The 15887-nt window shown below is 45.2% G+C and overlaps 1 protein-coding gene across 2 annotated transcripts in view; it reads left to right on the forward strand.

Annotated features, from left to right (window-relative positions):
- BOLL (boule homolog, RNA binding protein) overlaps positions 1-15887 on the forward strand; it is a 725867-nt gene that overhangs the window by 157129 nt on the left and 552851 nt on the right. The window lies entirely within an intron of this gene.

The raw sequence follows: 15887 nt of genomic DNA on the forward strand, positions 1-15887 counted from the left end.
ACTAGGCATCGAAGAATAAAGTTGCCTCCTGCCCCTGAATCCACCAGGGCAAGAGTTTGAAACTCAGACAGTCCGCAGATCAAGGAGGCTGGGAGAGAGAGTGCAGGAGAGGGCGTAGTAAGGCCTAAGAATAGTCCTCCTGCAGGACTTAGGCCCGTCCGTTTCCCGGATGAATTGGGCATGTTGGGACATCGTGACCAGCCTGTCCACAGTACATACACAGACCAGGCCTCTTCCGAAGTCTTCTCTCGTTGGAAGCCAAATGACTGCGACCAAGTTGCATCGGTTCATCTCCACTGGAAGCAGGAATTACTGGAACCATCCAAGGTGCAGGTTTAGCACTAGCCTCCTTCTGACCTGGTCCTCTATTAGGCCGGAGTTCTTTCACCTTATCACGAAGCCGGTGGTCGATCCTAGTAGCCAAAGCCACTAGTTCATCCAGCGAGTCAGGTGTTTCACGAGCGGCCAGCTCGACTTTCAAGCGAGTATCCAGGCCTCTGAAGAAGAGAGTTTTCAGGCATTTGGGGTCCCAGCAGAGTTCTGTAGCAAGAGTTTTAAACTTTATCGCAAAATCAGCCAGTGGTCGGTTGCCTTGCTTCAGGTCCACTAGAGGAGAACCGGCAATGGTCACTCGGGCAGGATAATTGAAAACAGATTTGAATAAGTCAATAAATCCATCTGTATCCTGCAAAATAGGATCCTTGCGTTCCCACAGTGTAGAGGCCCAAGACAAGGCCCTTCCATCAAGATAAGATAGAAGGTAAGTAGTCTTGGCAAAAGCTGTGGGGAAGTGAGAAGGCTGTAATGGAAAATGCATGCAGCACTGGTTTAGAAAGCCCCTGGTTTTCTGAATCTCTCCCGAGAAACGAACTGGAGCAGCTAGCGGTACAGCAGTCTTTAAAGTTACTTCAGGTAACTGACCTTCATTACTGGAAGTAGCGCCTTGGGTCTTCTGTGCGTGCAGCTGATGAAACGCTGAAGTGAGTTTCTCCAATGCATCTTACTCCTCCGAAATGCGCAGGGCCCGGAATGGCCTGCAGGGCATTGAGCTGTGCCGGATCCATTGGGTTAGCAATCTGTTATTATTTGTAAGCTTTTGGGTGGACACTTGGACACTGTCGCAGATGACCACACCCACGGGGGGAAGTCCATGAGGGGCCACAGGTTGGGCTCAGCTTTAGGACACACAACACAGAATTTTCTTTTATTAAACAGAGTTGAGAAGCCACCAGGTGTGGCAGTAGTGAGTAGAGATGAAGCCCGACTGGGCTTGTAGTCCCTCAGGACACTGGAACAGCGATCCCTCAATAGCTGTGCTGTAGTGGAGAGAAACTGAGATAGTGAGTACAGTGGAGCATACACAGGGTTCTGGAATAGAGCCTCGTTGGTTGATTACTCACACAGTGGTTTCTCCCGGAAGGTAACACAGAAGCTGGAATAGAGACAGGCCCTTGAGGAGCGAGTACCTGGTTCCAGGGAACAGCTCTGAGAGAATATAGATGGTAACTCACTGATGGTGTAGGCAGCGGTTTCTTCCAAGCAGAAGTGAGCTCAGGCAGCGAACATGGGGAACATGGGCCCTCGAGGAGCGAGTACCGGTTCCAGACAGCGACCTGAAAGAAAAGAGAGAGGCCCCGAGGAGCGGGTACCCCAATAGAGTAAGTCCAATTAAGGAGAGGCAGAGTAGCTAGGTACGGAGAGCGAATCCCATCCGTAAGGAGTCCCTTGCTAACTCGAATAGCTAACAAACCGAGTAGGCTTTTGTATCTGGGATGCGTGATGGTATCACAGGGGGATGCCCTTGAGGTTCACACCAAAGAAGGAATAAGAAGCAGGGCCGCGCGGTGCGCGCTCCCTATGGCAGCTGAGCAACATGGCAGGATGCAGCGACCAAGCTGGACCGGGGATGCCGGAGAGGACGGCAGGCAGACGCTGTGGCAGCCAGGCATCCATCAACTGTGGGAAGAGTCGCCAAAGAGGTAAGGAGGGTGGAGTGGAGACGTCGGGCAGCGACAGTCGTAACACTTTAGGCACCATGCTTCCCCTTCTTTAGACAGGAGACTGGCTCTGTTCTCTGGATCTACAAGACGCTTACGCCGACATTCCAATATTCCCTCCTCATCGCAAGTATCTGCGTTTCCTGGTGGGTCAGCAGCATTTCCAATACAGGGTTCTACCATTCAGACTTGCCTCAGCACCCAGAGTATTCACAAAATGCCTAGCAGTGGTAGCGGCACAGTTACACAAGAAAAGTGTACACGTTTTCCCCTATCTGGATGACTGGCTCATCAGATGTCAATCTCAACAAGGAGCTTTGGCTTCTCTCAGACGAACAATCAATCTGCTCCACTCGATGGGTTTTCTCATCAATTACCAAAAGTCCCATCTCATCCTGTCTCACCTACTACAATTCATTAGAGCAGAGTTGAACACCATTCTATCAAGAGCCTTCCTACCCGAAGATCGGGTGGAAACACTCTCTTTATTAGCAAACTCGCTACGCTCGCAAAAAGAAGCGACAGCTCATCAGTTTCTGACTCTACTAGGTCACATGGCCTCTACAGTTCATGTTACCCCTATGGCCAGATTAGCCATGAGAATATCCCAATTGACATTGAGATTACAATGGATACAAGCAATTCAACCACTGTCATCTCCAATTCAAATAACCCACCAGTTACGTTCATGTCTCCTTTGTTGGGTAAACAAGGGCAACTTGTGCAAGTGCCTACCGTTCCAACAACTAGTTCCACAGATAACTCTAACTACAGATATATTTATTTATTATTTATTTTTGGTTTTTATATACCGGAAGTTCCTGTATAATATACATATCACTCTGGTTCACAGCTAACAGAGATAACTATCGCCGGGATGGCGGTTTACATGGAACATATCGAACAGTTAATCTATTATAAAGTAGAATACAAACTAAGATCTACTAAGAACACATAAATAAAGCAAATAAACATTACAAAATTGCTGTGGGATGGGAGGGTTGTTATTCTTCCTGCTCTTTGCTCTCTGGGAAAGCTTGTAGGAAGAGCCAAGTCTTGAGTTTCACTTTAAACATGGAATGGCACGGCTCAAGGCGGAGGTCTGATACATCCACCTTAGGTTGGGGAGCTCACATAGACAATCCCCAAACCCAGGGTACTTGGACAAAACTCGAAGCAACATTTCAAATCAATTTCCTGGAACTTCGAGCTATACGTTATGCTCTACATGCGTTCAAGGACTGCCTTTCACACAAGATTGTTCTCATACAAATGGACAACACAGTTGCAATATGGTACCTGAACAAGCAAGGAGTCACAGGCTCTTTCCTCCTTTGCCAAGAAGCTGCGCAGATTTGGGACTGGGCCCTGACACATTCCATGTTTCTCCAGGCCACTTATCTAACGGGCATTTACAACGTAGTTGCAGATTGCCTCAGTCGTCAGTTCCAACCTCACGAATGGTCCCTGGATCCCTTAGTAGCGACCAGGATATTTCAACGTTGGGGACAACCAACAATATACCTCTTTGCATCACACCTGAATCACAAAGTGGACAGGTTCTGCTCTCTACACAAACAGAAACACCAGCCAGCCAAGGACGCCTTTGCTCGCACCTGGAATTCAGGCCTTCTATACGCGTATCCCCCAATACTGCTAATAACCAAAACTCTAGTGAAGCTACAACAGGACAAGGGGTCCATGATACTTATAGCCCCACATTGGCCACGACAAATGTGGTTTCCCATACTTCTCGACCTATCGATCACAGAACCAATTCGCCTGGGCACAGCACCCACTCTCATAACCCAGAAGCAGGGCAGGTTGCGTCATCCCAACCTTCAATCCCTGTCTCTGACAGCCTGGATGTTGAAAGCTTAATATTATAACCACTCAATCTTTCAACTAATGTCTCTCAAATACTTATAGCTTCACGTAAACCTTCCACACGAAAGAACTATTCCTCGAAGTGGAAAAGATTCACTTTGTGGTGTACACAAAAAGACATTGACCCTTTTTCCTGCCCCACACCGTCTTTACTAGACTATCTATGGCACCTTTCAGACTCTGGTCTCCAGACCTCATCTGTAAGAGGACACTTAAGTGCTATCTCAGCTTACCATCATACAATAGGAGATACACCAGTATTCATGCAACCTCTTGTCAGTAGATTTATGAGAGGTTTAATTTACCTTAAACCACCATTACGGCCACTTGTCACAGAATGGGACCTTAATTTAGTACTAACAAGGCTCATGCGCTCTGCCTTTGAACCCATGACTTCCTGCGATATTTAATTAATTAATTAATTAATTAACTTATTTATTTATTTAAAGTCTCTTCTATACCGATAGCCGTTCGCACATCGTATCGGTTCACAAAAAACAAAAACTTTTGGGCAGAGCCCTTACAAGTAACGGAAGAATGCAATTAACAGGAAGAGGGATAATACTGAGAGGCATAACAAAATCAATAAATAAAAACAACTATAACATAATTAACAATGTACAAGAATCAGCGGTCATAAAGCATTCTTAGTCAGAAATCGGTGACTATTTCATGGAAGAAGGTAGTCTTCCATGTGAGAAATATTAAATTTCTCACATGGAAGACTACCTTCCTAATAGCCATTATCTCTGCTAGAAGGGTTAGTGAGTTACAAGCACTTGTCACATACTCACCTTATACAAAATTCCTCCATGACCGGGTGGTACTTCGTACACATCCAAAATTCCTTCCCAAGGTAGTTAAGGAATTCCATTTGAACCAATCCATAGTTTTGCCCATATTCTTCCCAAGACCTCATTCTCACCAAGGTGAGAGGGCTTTGCATACCTTGGACTGTAAACATGCACTTGCATATTATTTAGACCGCACTGCAGTCCACAGGAAATCCACTCAACTCTTTGTTTCTTTTGATCCAAACAAACTGGGTAATCCAGTTGGCAAACAAACTCTGTTCAACTGGCTAGCAGATTGTGTAGAGTTCTGCTATGAAAAAGCAGACCTTCCTCTCCAAGTATGAGTAAAGGCGCACTCAGTAAGAGCAATGTCAACCTTAGTAGCATACTTTATCCCAGGACAAGCAGGATGCTAGTCCTCACATATGGGTGACATCATTCACGGAGCCCTTAAGCGGGAAAAACCTCTGGCAAGTTTCTAGAAGCTTTTAACTGGCTGCCTGAGGCTACTGAGCATGCCCAGCATGCCATGATATTCCCTGCCACAGGGGTCTCACTTCAGTCTTCTTTTTTCCACGCTGCTAACTGCATCGCGGTTCATAGGAGCCCTGTGAGCTTACCTCACAACTAGAAAAATGTATAGTACTATTTGCCCTTTACGGGTCTCACTCGCTTTGTCACCGGCTGGTGACAAAACTATACGTTTTTTCGCTAAAGAAAACACCCAATTTCATCGACGGATGTCGACAGAAAAGACTTCGGGCTTCAAAAAGTGCCCGGCCTGCAACCGAACAATGTCCATAACGGACCCGCATGTCGAATGCGTTCGTTGCCTTGGTGGAGACCATGACATCGCGGCCTGTTCACAATGCCAGGATATGACGGTGAAAGGCAGGAAACTCCGCCAAGAAAAAAATGGCACAAATATTTCAAATTCAGGCAGCGCCATCACCGACGACTTCAACAAAATCGTCACCTGTAGGCATCACAAAAAAGATCTTAATAAAGAAAAGAATTCCGGAGGGTTCCGGGGATGCCTCCTCTCCAACACCCTCTGCGTCATCGACAAGGTCGGTATCTGAACCACGTTCTAAACATAAGCACCGACGGCACCGTTCCATTCCTCCGTTACCACCGCCGGGGGAACCGTTCCCTAACATCTGTGCAGGAATCGATACCATCGACATCGGTTGCAGACTTAACTACGTTGATCAAACAGATAGTCACCGATGCCCTGAAAGATCAAATACCGGCGTCATCGCCGATGCCGACCACCGGGTCGATGCCGACCACCGTGTCGATGCCGACTGCCCAGTCGATGCCGACCGCCGAGTCGATGCCGACAACCATGTCGATGCCGATGCCGACTACAGTGTCGATGCCGACAGCCCTGTCGATGCCGGCAGAATTGCCGATGTTTTCAACCTCGATACCGGCTGCCCAGCCGATGCCGGCGACCCCATCAACGCCGATGTCAGCGATGACTTCATCGATGCCATACACTACCTCTTCGATGACAGTACCATCCGCATTTCAGGACTCATCGATGACATCGATACTTACAAAAAGCTCGATGACCATGATGACCTCTAGACCCATTTCATCGATGATCCCAATCTCCATGTTCACATTTCATACTTCATCGATTCCAACTCCTGCACCATCGATGTCCTTGTACACTGTAGCTCCAACTAGAACACCTGTTCCAGAAAAGACAACTGCAACAAAAAAGGCATCAGGAAAATTTAAACATACTTCCATTCCAGCTCCAGACACTTCTACTTCTGAAGCAAGACTACATAGCATCCTCACTAAAAGGTACCAAGACCTCTTAGCATCCTTGCCCATAGCACCTGGTCAGGAAGAGGAGGAACTAGAGGATGAGGACAGACAGGGTACACCAGACCCTCAAGATCCCTTACAGGGACCTTCAGGAGTTCCCCCATCTAAGAGACTGGAACCTCCTCAATACCAACCTACGTCAGACACATGGTCAGACACAGAATCAGAGCATTCCTCAGAGGATATTTTATCTGAGAATACTCCGCCTCAAGCTAAAAAACAGTCACCTCCAGAAGACCTTTCATTTACCTCTTTTATTCAGGAAATGTCTGAGTCCATACCCTTCCAACTCCAGGCTGAAAGAGATGAGAGGCAAAAATCCCTTGAAATACTACAATTTGTGGATCCTCCTAAACACAATTTAGCCATACCAGTGCATGAAGTGCTTTTACAGCTTCAGCAGAGAATATGGGAACACCCATGCACAACCCCTGCTGTAAACAGGAGAGTAGACTCCACTTATCTTGTACAAGCGGCACCAGGTTTTGAAAAACCTCAACTCCCTCACAACTCCCTAGTTGTAGAATCTGCTCAGAAAAAATCACGCAGATCCAGAACACATGCTTCAATCCCTCCAGGGAAAGACAGCAGATTTTTAGATTTAATGGGAAGGAAAATCTACCAGGGAGCCATGCTGAACTCTAAGATTGCTGCATATCAGCTTTATATGACGCAGCACCAGAGAAATCTCTGGAAACAAATAGAAGAGTTTTTACCATCCCTGCCTCAGCAACAACAAGAGGCAGCACAGCAAATTGTACAAAAGGGCCTAGATGCAGGAAAGCACGAGGTAAGGGCAGCCTATGATGCTTTTGAAACATCAAGAACTGCTGCATCTGGCATCAGCGCAAGAAGGTGGGCCTGGCTAAAGGCTTCAGATTTACGCCCTGAAGTCCAAGACAAATTGGTAGACCTACCATGTCAAGGTGATAATTTGTTTGGCACAAAGGTGCAAGATGCCGTTGCACAGCTTCGAGAACATTCAGAAACCTTGAAGCAACTATCCACCTTGCCTCATGACACTGCAACTCATCCAACTCGCAGACCATCATGTAGGGACACTAAACGTCCTTTTTACCGACCAAGGAGGTATTATCCTCAGGCCTCTAGGTCAAGACCTCCAAGAACTCAACAACGTCCACAACAGAGACAACAACGGTCTGCAAGGCCACAGCCACCCCCTCAAACAGGTTCCACCTCGGGTTTTTGAAAATCATCCCAGAGTGCAGAGCCAACTACCCAATCCTTATCCCGAATTGCCAGTTGGAGGGAGAATTTCCCAATTTTACAAGGAATGGACAAACATTACAACAGATCATTGGGTCTTGTCCATTGTTCATCAAGGCTACTGCCTAGACTTCATTTCTCTCCCTCAAGATTTTCCACCACAAAACTCCCATCTCAATCACATACCTCAGTTACAAACAGAATTATCTGCTCTTCTGAAAGCAAGGGCGGTGGAATACGTACCACACACTCAGAAGGGAAGAGGATTCTATTCCCGGTATTTCCTCATTCCAAAGAAAACCGGAGGCCTGCGTCCCATTCTAGATCTCAGAAATCTCAACAAATTCCTAAGAAAAGAAAAATTCAGGATGGTGTCGCTAGGCACCATGCTTCCACTAATACAAAAGGGAGATTGGCTTTGCTCTCTGGATTTTCAAGATGCATACACTCACATTCCAATATTCCCGCCTCATCGCAAGTACCTCCGATTCACGGTAGGACATCAACATTTCCAATACAGAGTCTTGCCATTCGGCCTAGCTTCAGCTCCCAGAATATTCACCAAATGCCTGGCAGTGATAGCGGGACATTTACACAAACAAGGGGTTCATGTCTTTCCTTATCTCGACGATTGGCTAATCAAAAGTCAATCACAACAAGGAGCAATAACTTCTCTACATTCTACGATAAAGTTACTTCACAAACTGGGATTCCTCATCAATTATCAAAAATCCCACCTGAACCCGTCTCATCTACTCCAATTCATAGGAGCAGAATTAAACACAAACCTTGCACAAGCTTTTCTTCCAGAAGACCGTGCACTCACACTGTCCCAGTTGGCGTACTCAATATCCATACAACCACAAATGACAGCTCATCAGTTTCTAATCTTACTAGGCCACATGGCTTCAACGGTTCACGTCACTCCTATGGGAAGACTTGCCATGCGACTCACCCAATGGACTCTTCGATCACAATGGATCCAAGCCATTCAACCACTACATTATCAAATCCAAGTAACCCACCAACTATGCTCCTCGCTACAATGGTGGACAATCAAGGACAATTTAGCAAGGGCCTACCCTTCCAGAAACCGATCCCTCAGATAACATTAACTACAGATGCATCCACCTTGGGGTGGGGAGCTCACCTAAACTCTCTTCAAACTCAAGGAACTTGGACAAAACTCGAAGCCACATATCAAATCAATTTTCTGGAACTTCGATCTATACGTTATGCGCTGCATGCGTTCAAGGACTGCCTTTCACACAAGACTGTGCTAATCCAGACAGACAATACTGTAGCCATGTGGTACATCAACAAACAGGGAGGTACGGGCTCGTGTCTCCTTTGTCAGGAAGCTGCACAAATCTGGGACTGGGCCTTGAACCACTCAATGTTCCTACAGGCCACTTATCTAGCAGGGATTCAAAATGTCCTAGCAGACCGACTCAGTCGCCAGTTCCAACCACACGAGTGGTCTCTAAATCCCTCTATAGCGACCAAAATATTCCAACGTTGGGGACAACCAACAACAGACCTCTTTGCGTCGCATCTGAACCACAAAGTGGACAACTTCTGTTCTCTGCACAAACAGAAGAACCAACCAGCCAAGGACGCCTTTGCTCGCCCTTGGAACTCAGGCCTACTATATGCATATCCTCCAATACCGCTTATCACCAAGACACTGGTGAAGCTACAACAGGACAAGGGGTCCATGATACTCATAGCCCCGTATTGGCCTCGACAAGTATGGTTTCCCACTCTGCTAGACCTTTCAGTCAGGGATCCAATACGCCTGGGAGTAGCTCCCAATCTCATCACTCAGGATCAGGGTCGGTTGCGCTATCCCAACCTTCAATCCCTATCCCTGACTGCATGGATGTTGAAAGCTTAATCCTACAATCACTTAATCTTTCAACTAATGTTTCTCAAGTGCTTATAGCTTCACGCAAACCTTCCACACGAAGGAATTATTCTTTCAAATGGAAACGGTTTACTTTCTGGTGCAAGCAAAACAATATTGATCCCTTCACTTGCCCCACAACTTCTCTTCTAGAATATTTGTACTATCTCTCAGTCTCTGGTCTTCAGACATCGTCAATCAGAGTGCATTTGAGCGCAATCTCAGCTTATCATAACAAGATAGGAGATGCACTTATATCCACACAACCTCTCGTCAGTAGATTCATGAGAGGTCTAACTCACCTTAAACCACCAATTCGGCCTCCAGTCACACAATGGGATCTGAATTTGGTTTTAACAGGATTAATGCGTTCTCCTTTCGAACCGATAGATTCCTGTGATCTTAAATTTATCACATGGAAAACTATTATCCTCATAGCCATTACATCAGCTAGGAGAGTTAGTGAGTTACAAGCACTTGTCACGTATGAACCTTATACAAAGTTTCTCCATGACAGAGTGGTTCTCCGTACACACCCAAAATTCCTTCCTAAGGTAGTTACGGAATTCCATTTAAATCAAACCATAGTTCTACCCACATTCTTTCCAAGACCCCATTCTCACCAAGGAGAAAGAGCTTTACACACTCTGGACTGTAAACATGCATTGTCTTTTTATTTGAATCGCACTACGTCCCTCAGAAAATCCAATCAGCTTTTTGTCTCTTATGATCCAAATAAGCCAGGTAAAGCAGTGGGAAAGCATACTCTATCCAATTGGTTAGCAGATTGCATACAGTTTTGCTATGAAAAAGCAGGCCTTCCTCTCCAAGGGCGAGTAAAGGCACATTCAGTAAGAGCAATGTCAACCTCGGTAGCACATTTTCGTTCAGTGCCAATCATTGACATTTGTAAAGCAGCAACATGGAGTTCTCTTCACACCTTTGCAGCTCATTACTGTTTGGACAAGGAAGGACGACAAGATTCAGCCTATGGACAATCTGTCTTAAAGAACTTGTTTCCAGTTTAATCCCAACTCCTTCTACAACCAGCCTGCTGTGATCTTCGGCTGACTCATTTCTTCAACAAGGCATTCCTGTTACCTGCATGGACAATGACTCAGCCTCTAGCTTGCTAATCACCCATATGTGAGGACTAGCATCCTGCTTGTCCTGGGATAAAGCAAAATTGCTTACCTTGTAATAGGTGTTATCCCAGGACAGCAGGATGTAGTCCTCACGGAACCCACCCGCCACCCCGCGGAGTTGGGCCTCAGACTTTATTATTTTATTTTGCTAACGCTTTTTGCTACATACCAGACTGAAGTGAGACCCCTGTGGCAGGGAATATCATGGCATGCCGGGCATGCTCAGTAGCCTCAGGCAGCCAGTTAAAAGCTTCTAGAAACTTGCCAGAAGTTTTTCCCGCTTAAGGGCTCCGTGAATGACGTCACCCATATATGAGGACTACATCCTGCTGTCCTGGGATAACACCTATTACAAGGTAAGCAATTTTGCTATCATTCAGTACCAGTAGCTGACATTTGTAAAGCTGCAACATGGAGTTCTCTTCACACTTTTGCAGCTCATTACTGTTTGGATAAAGAAGGAAGACAAGATTCAGCTTACGGACAATCTGTTTTAAAGAACTTGTTTCCAGTATAATCCCAACTCCTTCTACATTCTACCTGCTGTGATTTTAGGCTGCCTCATTTTCAACAACAATACTTCAGTGTTGGTTCACTGCAAAATGACTCAGCCTATAGCTTGCTAATCACCCATATGTGAGGACTAGCATCCTGCTTGTTCTGGGATAAAGCAAAATTGCTTACCTTGTAATAGGTGTTATCCCAGGACAGCAGGATGTAGTCCTCACGAAACCCCCCCACCACCCCGCGGAGTTGGATCCGATACGTTTTATTATTTTATTTTTGCTAACGCTTATTGCTATACACGAGACTGAAGGGAGACCCCTGTGGCTCGAGGGATCATGGCATGCTGGGCATGCTCAGTGGACTTAGTGTGCCAGTCAGATGTTTCTAGAAACTTTGACAGAAAGTTTTCCATGATAGGGCTCCGTCAGTGACGTCACCCATATGTGAGGACTACATCCTGCTGTCCTGGGATAACACCTATTACAAGGTAAGCAATTTTGCTTTGTCAGACAGTACAAGTCTTTCCCTATCTTGACGATTGGTTGATCACAGCACAGTCATGAGAGGCAATTCTCCACGCCCTAGATGTGACAGTTTGCCTCCTATTGAGGCTAGGATCTCTCATCAGCTTTGAGAAGTCAAACCTGAAGCTCACTTAGCACCTTCAGTTCATAGTGGCATGCATAAACTTAGCATTACAGAAAGCATTCTTATCAAATGCCTGGAAGATTACCATGGTCTGCTAATTCTCCAATCCAAGAACTAAGGCCAGGAAGCTCCTTGTATTATTGAGTCACATGGTAGTGGCCATCCATGTAGTTCCACTAACCCATCTTCATATTCACCACTTTCAGTGGGGTCTCAGATCTCAATGGGATCAGCTCACAGAACCTCTCTCTTCAGTAGTGAGGATCGCAAAACCAATGGCAAGGGAGTTATGGTGGTAGTGATGACCCAGCTTGTTCTGGGATGATACCTTGCTTTGACTACTGCCCCTTCAGCTTGTTCCTTTGTCAGATGTTTCCACCAGGGGTTCGGGAGCTCATGTAGGATCCTTCCGGACCAGGGAACTTGGTCTCCTCATGAGAGTCTCTTTCAAATCAGTCATCTGGAACTGAGAGACATATGGCATGCCCTCACCATGTTCACACAACTCTATAATTCAAACAGACAATCAGGATGCCCATGTCCCATCCATATTCTATTTCAACAAGCAAGGGGAAACAGGATCATGGCCTTTCTGTTGAGCATTAAAGATATGGAACTGGGTGGAATGCCATCGTGTAACCCTTCAGGCCACCTACTACAAGGTGTCTCCAACATTCAAGTAGATTGGCTCAGCAGAGTATTTTAACCTCTGGAGTAGTCTCTGCAGCAATTATTATTTATTTATTGGGTCTTATATACCGTCACTCGGATTCCATCGTAACGGTTTACAGCAATAAATACATTATAAACAGTAAAACAGCCAGGTAAAACATAAGACAATATAAAGCTTAAAAGATTACAACTAATAGTGACATTTCATAAAATAATCCTAAAGTACATCAAAAACTCCTGTTCACTCCTCCTCCTGTCTCCTAAAATAAGGTACTATATAAACTCTAAAAAATATCTAAATCCTAAACTGTTCGACTTTTGGGGTCTACCAATAGTGGACGAGTTTGCATCACAACAAAACACAAAACTAAGTCAATTCTGCTCAGTTCTACTAAACACAGGATACTTTCCTAGTCGATAGGGATCAAGTCTCATGTATGCTTTTCCACCGATACCCCTCATTGCCAAATCGTCATTGCACTGGCATGGCCCTGACAAATTTGGCATCCATATCTCATCAAGCTTTCCAGCAGTCCTCCTATACCTCTAGGGTCAGATTTTACTCTTCTAACTCAGGTTGACAGGACACTTTTATCCCAATAACTCAGTCCTCCATCTCACAGCTTGCATGTTGAAGGTGCAGTGATGGCAGAACTACAATTACCATTGGAAATCGAAGACAGTTTTGTCTAGCAAGCCGTCAACCAGGAAAAGTTATGCCTTCAAATGGAGAAGATTCTCCATCTGATGCCAACAGCATGATTCCAAACCTTTTTCATGCAAGCCTCTACAACTCTTGTAATAACTTACTTCGCCTCTCTAACTTGGACCTTGCCACTTCCTCAGTGAGAGGTGAATTTTAATACTCGCACACATGCACACGTGAGTATTTGCCGCCGAGCACACATGGGCGCACTGATTTTATAACATGCACGCGTTTATGCACGCATGTTATAAAATCAGCTACCCGCGTGTACAAGCGCACATGATTTTCTTTCGACATGCTCATGTGCGCATGAGTGCCGTCTCGTGCATAAATGGGAATTTTAGCCGGTACATGCGTTGACACATTAGGTCTATTTCAAAGTTTGCCCCAGTAAAGGAGTGGAGTTCCTAAACCCCCTACCTAACTTGTCTCCCTTTTACCCTACCAGCCCCGACCCGTAAAACCCTGCTGAGTACCCTAATTTTTTTATTGCAGTACTTACACGCAGTCCATAGCAGAAGCAAGGTTTGCGGTTCTAATCCCAGCGCATGCTTGAGTGTGATACTGGCTATCTCGGCCCGCTCTTTCCCTGCCCCTTTTTCTCAAAACTTTTGTAATGCATGTATTGGGAAATGCGCACATAGCCGCGGGCCTTTTAAAATCCGCGGGGCCACACACGCTTCCGAATCATGCGCGTATCTCCCAGCTTGGCCGTACTTAGGGTTTTTAGAATCTACTTGTGAGTGTTCATCTGAAAGCCATCTTGGGATACCATGCCTTCCTGGACAACTAACCAATCTCCATTCACCCTTTGTATCTCGTTTTAATAAAGGACTCTCTTAAGAATATAAGAAATTGCCATACTGGGTCAGACCAAACATCCATCAACTCCAGCATTCTGTTTCCAACAGTGGCCAATCCAGGCTACAAGTACCTGGCCAGTACCCAAACATAAGTATAAGTAGATCCCATGCTACTGATGCCAGCAATAGCAGTGGCTATGCTCTTAAGTCAACTTGACTAATAGCAGTTAATGGACTCCTTCTCCGAGAACTTATCCAAACCTTTTTTAAACCCAGCTTCACTAACTGCACTAACCACATCCTCTGGCAACAAATTCCAGAGCTTAATTGTACATTGAATGAAAAAGAATTTTCCCCGATTAGTTTTAAATGTGCTAATTGCTAACTTCATGGAGTGTCCCCTAGTCCTTCTATTATCCGAAAGAGTAAATAACTGATTCACATTTACCCGTTCAAGACCTCTCATGATTTTAAAGTCCCATATCATATCCTCCCTCAGCTGTCTCTTCTCCAAGCTTAACAGCCCTAACCTCTTTAGCCCTTCCTCATAGGGGAACTATTCCATCCCCTTTATCATTTTGATCGACCTTCTCTGTACCTTCTCCATTGCAACTATATCTTTTTTGAGATGTGGTGACCAGAATTGTACACAGTACTCAAGGTGCGGTTTCGCCATGGAGCGATACAGAGGCATTATCACATTTTCTGTTTTGTTCACCATTCCCTTCCTAATAATTGCTAACATTCTGTTTGCTTTTTTGACTGCCGCAGCACACTGAGCTGACGATTTCAATGTATTATCTATCCACTCTTGCACAACAAACCTCTAATACCAAAACCTCATGTTCCATGGGATCTCGATGTCGTCTTCTCCCAATTGATGAAGCCTCCTTTTGAGCCATTAGAGTACGCTTTCTTGAAGCTACTGACTTTTAAAGTACTTTTCCTCGTTGCATTCATCTCAGGGAGAAGAGTTAGTGAACTCCAAGCTCTTGTCCACTACCCTCTGTATCTACAGTTTTATCACAACAGGATAGTTCATTGAACCCACCCAAAATTTCTTCCAAAAGTAGTATCGGCTTTCCATATCAATCAGTCCATTGTACTACCTACTTTCTTCCCAAGGCTCCATGTGCATGAGGGTAAAAAAGCCCTCCATACTCTGTACTGCAACAGGCCCTAGCATATTATAAGAGATATACTCAACTTCATCATTAAATCAACCAGCTCTTTGTCTCCTATGACCCTAACCATCTGGGGATACCAGAAGCTAAAGGAACTTTATCCTACTGGTTAGTGGCTTGCGTACATCACTAATATAACTCACTCGATTAAAGCTCATTAGGATTAGCCATGGTGTCTTCTGTTGCTCATATGTGAGAAGTACCAATCAAAGATACATGCAAAGCTGCAACATGGTCTACAGTCCACACATTCACATCCCATTACTGCCTTAATAATCTTTCAAGGACAGACAGAAAATTTGGACAAGCAGTTTTGTGCAATCTATTCTTTCCATAGTCTACTCTCCTCTGTGATGTTCAGTTGCATGTTAAGTAATCACTCCGCTGCAACTTGTAGCTTGGGACTCCCCACATGTAATGGCTAATCAGCCTGCTTATCGATGGAAAAAGTAAGCTTGCTTACTGTGAACAGTGTTTTCTGTATATGGCAGGATGAATTAGCCATGGATTGCCTGCCCTCCTCCCTGGAGAGTTGACTACTTAACTAGACTCAGCTGTTATACTGATTG

The sequence above is a fragment of the Rhinatrema bivittatum genome, chromosome 6, assembly GCF_901001135.1.
Source record: "Rhinatrema bivittatum chromosome 6, aRhiBiv1.1, whole genome shotgun sequence".
Taxonomy (NCBI): domain Eukaryota; kingdom Metazoa; phylum Chordata; class Amphibia; order Gymnophiona; family Rhinatrematidae; genus Rhinatrema; species Rhinatrema bivittatum.